The sequence below is a fragment of the Lethenteron reissneri genome, chromosome 57 (assembly GCF_015708825.2).
Source record: "Lethenteron reissneri isolate LAM-NWPU_2019-01 chromosome 57, ASM1570882v1, whole genome shotgun sequence".
NCBI lineage: Eukaryota > Metazoa > Chordata > Hyperoartia > Petromyzontiformes > Petromyzontidae > Lethenteron > Lethenteron reissneri.
In genome coordinates this window covers 7,035,874-7,042,227 of record NC_083835.1, presented here as the reverse complement: position 1 = coordinate 7,042,227, position 6,354 = coordinate 7,035,874, and positions in this window count along the sequence as shown.

The following is a 6,354-nucleotide window of genomic DNA, read 5'->3' as shown; positions in this document are numbered from 1 at the left end:
CAGTAACACACACACACACACAAACAGCAATATCGACTAAGTTAAATACTTTCTTTCACAGACTTCACCTCAAATAACAACAAAAATGACCGATAATCACCTCAGCGTCACTTTAAAATTAACAATAAACACTGAAGTCGGCACATTAGTGAAACAGCAACCCTCGCAATGACCCAAAACTCCCTCACGCCGCGTCGATTACAACTTAACAACGTAGTTCGCAAACGTCGTGGCGTCATTTAAATCGCAATAATTACGTGTTTAATTCGTTGCATTGTAGAAGTTAATGAAACTAAACACGGGGTGTTGGCGGATGAAGAAGGCACACAACTCGCCTTTCAGGGCGACGCCGGTCACCGCAACGAGGCGCTCTGCAAGGCTGACAAGATGATCAATCGGTGTCCACTCCACGTTCCTTTGCCGTGACTTCCATTGACACCGCCACCACCGCCACCACCACAACCACCGCTCTAATAATCTAGCGCTGATAGGCAACGTCCTCGCAGCTGATTGGCTGAGGCGGCGGTCACGTGGTGCGGCGACCCACGCGCGGTGACGTCATAGCCTTGGCTGAGAGATGTTGATGACCTCGCCTGGTGCACAGGAGGTCGTGGGTTTGATCCAGACCCTGACGCCTGCTGCTGTATATTTGGAGTTTGCGTGTTTCTCTGTCTCTCATCATCATCATCACGGTGGCTAGGAGATATTGACTACCTCGCCGGGTACACAGGAGGTCGTGGGTTTGATTCAGACCCTGATGACGCCTGCTGATGGAAATTTGGAGTTTGTGTGTTTCTCTCTGTGTCTCTCATCATCATCACGGTGGCTCTCATCATCATCACGGTGGCTCGGAGATGTTAACTACCTCGCCTGGTGCACAGCAGGTCGTGGGTTTGATCCAGACCCTGATGATGCCTGCTGATGGAAATTTGGAGTTTGTGTGTCTCTCTCTCTCATCATCATGGTGGCTATGAGATGTTGATGACCTCGCCGGGTACACAGGAGGTCGTGGGTTCGATCCTGACCCTGATGACGCCTGCTGATGGAAATTTGGAGTTTGTGTGTCTCTCTCTGTCTCTCATCATCATCACGGTGGCTAGGAGATGTTGACTACCTCGCATGGTACACAGGAGGTCGTGGGTTTGATTCAGACCCTGATGACGCCTGCTGATGGAAATTTGGAGTTTGTGTGTTTCTCTCTGTCTCTCATCATCATCACGGTGGCTAGGAGATGTTGATGACCTCGCCTGGTACACAGAAGGTCGTGGGTTTGATTCAGACCATGATGATGCCTGCTGATGGAAATTTGGAGTTTGTGTGTCTCTCTCTCTCATCATCATGGTGGCTATGAGATGTTGATGACCTCGCCGGGTACACAGGAGGTCGTGGGTTTGATTCAGACCCTGATGATGCCTGCTGATGGAAATTTGGAGTTTGTGTGTCTCTCTCTCTCATCATCATGGTGGCTATGAGATGTTGATGACCTCGCCGGGTGCACAGGAGGTCGTGGGTTTGATCCAGACCCTGATGACGTCTGCTGATGGAAATTTGGAGTTTGTGTGTTTCTCTCTGTCTCTCATCATCATGGTGGCTATGAGATGTTGATGACCTCGCCTGGTACACAGGAGGTCGTGGGTTTGATCCTGACCCCGATGACGCCTGCTGATGGGAATTTGGAGTTTCTGTGTTTCTCTCTGTCTCATCATCATCATCATCATCACGGTGGCTGGGAGATGTTGATGACCTCGCCGGGTGCACAGGAGGTCGTGGGTTTGATTGAGACCCTGATGACGCCTGCTGATGGAAATTTGGTGTCTGTGTGTCTCTCTCTCTCATCATCATCATCACGGTGGCTAGGAGATGTTGATGACCTCGCCTGGTGTACAGGAGGTCGTGGGTTTGATCCAGACCCTGATGACGCCTGCTGATGGAAATTTGGAGTTTGTGTGTCTCTCTCTCTCATCATCATGGTGGCTATGAGATGTTGATGACCTCGCCTGGTGCACAGGAGGTCGTGGGTTTGATTCAGTCCATGATGATGCCTGCTGATGGAAATTTGGAGTTTGTGTGTTTCTCTCTGTCTCTCATATCACCATCATCACGGTGGCTAGGAGATGTTGACTACCTTGCCTGGTGTACAGGAGGTCGTGGGTTTGATTCAGATCCTAATGACGCCTGCTGCTGTATATTTGGAGTTTGTGTGTTTCTCTCTGTCTCTCGTCATCATGGTGGCTATGAGATGTTGACTACCTCGCCTGGTGCACAGGAGGTCGTGGGTTTGATTCAGACCATGATGACGTCTGCTGATGGAAATTTGGAGTTTGTGTGTCTCTCTCATCATCATCATGGTGGCTAGATGTTGATGACCTCGCCTGGTACACAGGAGGTCGTGGGTTTGATTCAGACCCTGATGACGCCTGCTGATGGAAATTTAGAGTTTGTGTGTTTCTCTCTGTCTCTCATCATCATCACGGTGGCTAGGAGATGTTGATGACCTCGCCTGGTACACAGGAGGTCGTGGGTTTGATTCAGACCATGATGATGCCTGCTGATGGAAATTTGGAGTTTGTGTGTGTCTCTCTCTCATCATCATGGTGGCTAGGAGATGTTAACTACCTTGCCTGGTGTACAGGAGGTCGTGGGTTTGATTCAGACCCTGATGACGCCTGCTGATGGAAATTTGGAGTTTGTGTGTTTCTCTGTGTCTCTCATCATCATCACGGTGGCTAGATGTTGATGAGCTCGCCTGGTGCACAGGAGGTCGTGGGTTTGATTCAGACCCTGATGACGTCTGCTGATGGAAATTTGGAGTTTGTGTGTCTCTCTCTCTCATCATCATGGTGGCTATGAGATGTTGATGACCTCGCCGGGTGCACAGGAGGTCGTGGGTTTGATCCAGACCCTGATGACGTCTGCTGATGGAAATTTGGAGTTTGTGTGTTTCTCTCTGTCTCTCATCATCATGGTGGCTATGAGATGTTGATGACCTCGCCTGGTACACAGGAGGTCGTGGGTTTGATCCTGACCCTGATGACGCCTGCTGATGGGAATTTGGAGTTTCTGTGTTTCTCTCTGTCTCATCATCATCATCACGGTGGCTGGGAGATGTTGATGACCTCGCCGGGTGCACAGGAGGTCGTGGGTTTGATTGAGACCCTGATGACGCCTGCTGATGGAAATTTGGTGTCTGTGTGTCTCTCTCTCTCATCATCATCATCACGGTGGCTAGGAGATGTTGATGACCTCGCCTGGTGTACAGGAGGTCGTGGGTTTGATCCAGACCCTGATGACGCCTGCTGATGGAAATTTGGAGTTTGTGTGTCTCTCTCTCTCATCATCATGGTGGCTATGAGATGTTGATGACCTCGCCTGGTGCACAGGAGGTCGTGGGTTTGATTCAGTCCATGATGATGCCTGCTGATGGAAATTTGGAGTTTGTGTGTTTCTCTCTGTCTCTCATATCACCATCATCACGGTGGCTAGGAGATGTTGACTACCTTGCCTGGTGTACAGGAGGTCGTGGGTTTGATTCAGATCCTAATGACGCCTGCTGCTGTATATTTGGAGTTTGTGTGTTTCTCTCTGTCTCTCGTCATCATGGTGGCTATGAGATGTTGACTACCTCGCCTGGTGCACAGGAGGTCGTGGGTTTGATTCAGACCATGATGACGTCTGCTGATGGAAATTTGGAGTTTGTGTGTCTCTGTCATCATCATGGTGGCTAGATGTTGATGACCTCGCCTGGTACACAGGAGGTCGTGGGTTTGATTCAGACCATTATGATGCCTGCTGATGGAAATTTGGAGTTTGTGTGTTTCTCTCTGTCTCATCATCATCATCACGGTGGCTATGAGATGTTGATGACCTCGCCGGGTACACAGGAGGTCGTGGGTTTGATTCAGACCCTGATGATGCCTGCTGATGGAAATTTGGAGTTTGTGTGTCTCTCTCTCACATCATCATCATCATCACGGTGGCTAGGAGATGTTGACTACCTCGCCTGTTATACAGGAGGTCGTGGGTTCGATCCCGACCCTGACGCCTGCTGCTGTAGATTTGGAGTTTGCGTGTCTCTCATCATCATCATCACGGTGGCTAGGAGATGTTGACTACCTCGCCTGGTGCACATGAGGTCGTGGGTTAGATCCCGACCCTGACGCCTGTTGCTGTATATTTGGAGTTTGCGTGTCTCTCATCATCATCATCACGGTGGCTAGGAGATGTTGACTACCTCGCCTAGTGTACAGGAGGTCGTGGGTTCGATCCAGACCCTGTAAATGAAGTGCTTCTCTCTCTCCCCGTGGTCGCGTGGATTTTTTTATCCGGGTCCTCTGGTTTTTCCCTCCACATTTAGAAGAATCAACATCACGGCGTTTAGAGTGTTTGGCTGCTGTGAGACATTTCCACACGATGATTGATGATGATGATAAACCCACTTCGTTGGGTTTATTATTTGTGGCCAGGTCGCTGCTGCAAACTAACTATATAGTTAGGTTTTATCGGTAAAGTCACGTAGGTAAAAAATTTTAAATTAATAAAAGCAAAAAAAAATCTAGAACTAACTATACAGTCTACTTTTTCGATTTAAAGCTTTCGTGACTGCAGGGATTCATCTTCTTGGTTATTTCGGTAAAGTCACGTAGTAGGGAAGTAATAAAATAATTGTTTTATTATGTTTTATTATTTTATTACTTCCCTACTACGTGACTTTACCGAAAGAACCAAGAAGATATACAGTCTACCTCAATGGGTCTGACTTGGTAAAATAAAAAAAAGCAATACTTCTTAGGAGTTTAGTTTGACAGCTTTGTGCTAACCATTACGCCACGGCCGCTAACGTTGTCATCAATCACCATATTGTCTAACTACATATATTACGAGACGAACCCGAGCTAATTGAGCGTCAGATTTCACCGGCCTGGAGTTAATTTTGCAACGGGGCATTTTGATCCGTTGCCAAGTGAAGGGCAGAGTCACCCGAGCGCCATTGGCCGAGGCCTCTGTGTGCGTAGAACTTCTTTCGTACCGTACGTAGGCGACCGTGCTCATTCGGAGGCCTTTGGAATGAAACTGCGGCCACTCTGGACGCAGCGAGGGTTGGGGACCGTCCATAAATGACGTCACGCGATTTTGAAGGATTTTTGACCCCCCCCCCCTCGTCACATAGAGTCAGACCCCCCCCTCAAATATGACGTCACAAAGCTCTGACCCTCCCCTCCCCCCCAAAAAAAACATTTCCATTAAAAAAATTAAACATGTTCTTAGGTTTTTTCGGTAAAGTCACGTAGGTAAAAAAATTTCATTAATAAAAGTAAAATATAATAAAATCACGTTTCGGAGGCAACACAAGCTTCCATCTTCAGGTGGAACCGTCACAGCACGATAGCTGTATCACTATCACTTGATTTGTCTGGCACAACGAGTCTGTGTGGAAAATGTCAGCTCGATTGGATCACGGGAAGTGGGTTAAAAAACGACCGAAAGATGTGCACGGTCGTAAGCAAGCAAGCAAGCACGCAAGCAAGCGAACTTAATATAAAGGATTTAAAGAAAAAGATTTTTTTCTATAATTCTTAATATTTATTTATTATTATTCCTTATTTTTTACCTGCATGACTTGACCGAAAAAAAACCTAAGAGTATGAATTCTTGCAGTCACGAAAGCTTCAAATCTAGAATCGACGAGTCTCTCTGTCACTTTACGAGTCTCTTAGTCACTATGGTCTCTGTAACTCCGAGTCTCTATGTAACTATGAGTCACTGGGTCTCTATGTAACTCAACAAGTCTCAGCCACTCGATGAATCTCTACGTCACCCTACGAGTCTCTAACTCTGAGTCTCTATGTAACTCGATGACTCTGTCACTTTACGATCCTCTTAGTCACTATGGTCTCTGTAACTCCGAGTCTCTATGTAACAATGAGTCACTGGGTCTCTATGTAACTCAATAAAGTCTCTGTCACTCGATGAATCTCTACGTCACCCTACGAGTCTCTAACTCTGAGTCTCTATGTAACTCGATGACTCTGTCACTTTACGAGTCGCTTTGTCACTCTGGTCTCTGTAACTCCGATTCTCTATGTAACTATGAGTCACTGGGTCTCTATGTAACTCAATAAAGTCTCTGTCACTCGATGAATCTCTACGTCACCCTACGAGTCTCTAACTCTGAGTCTCTATGTAACTCGATGACTCTGTCACTTTACGAGTCGCTTTGTCACTCTGGTCTCTGTAACTCCGATTCTCTATGTAACTATGAGTCACTGGGTCTCTATGTAACTCAATAAAGTCTCTGTCACTCGATGAATCTCTACGTCACCCTACGAGTCTCTAACTCTGAGTCTCTATGTAACT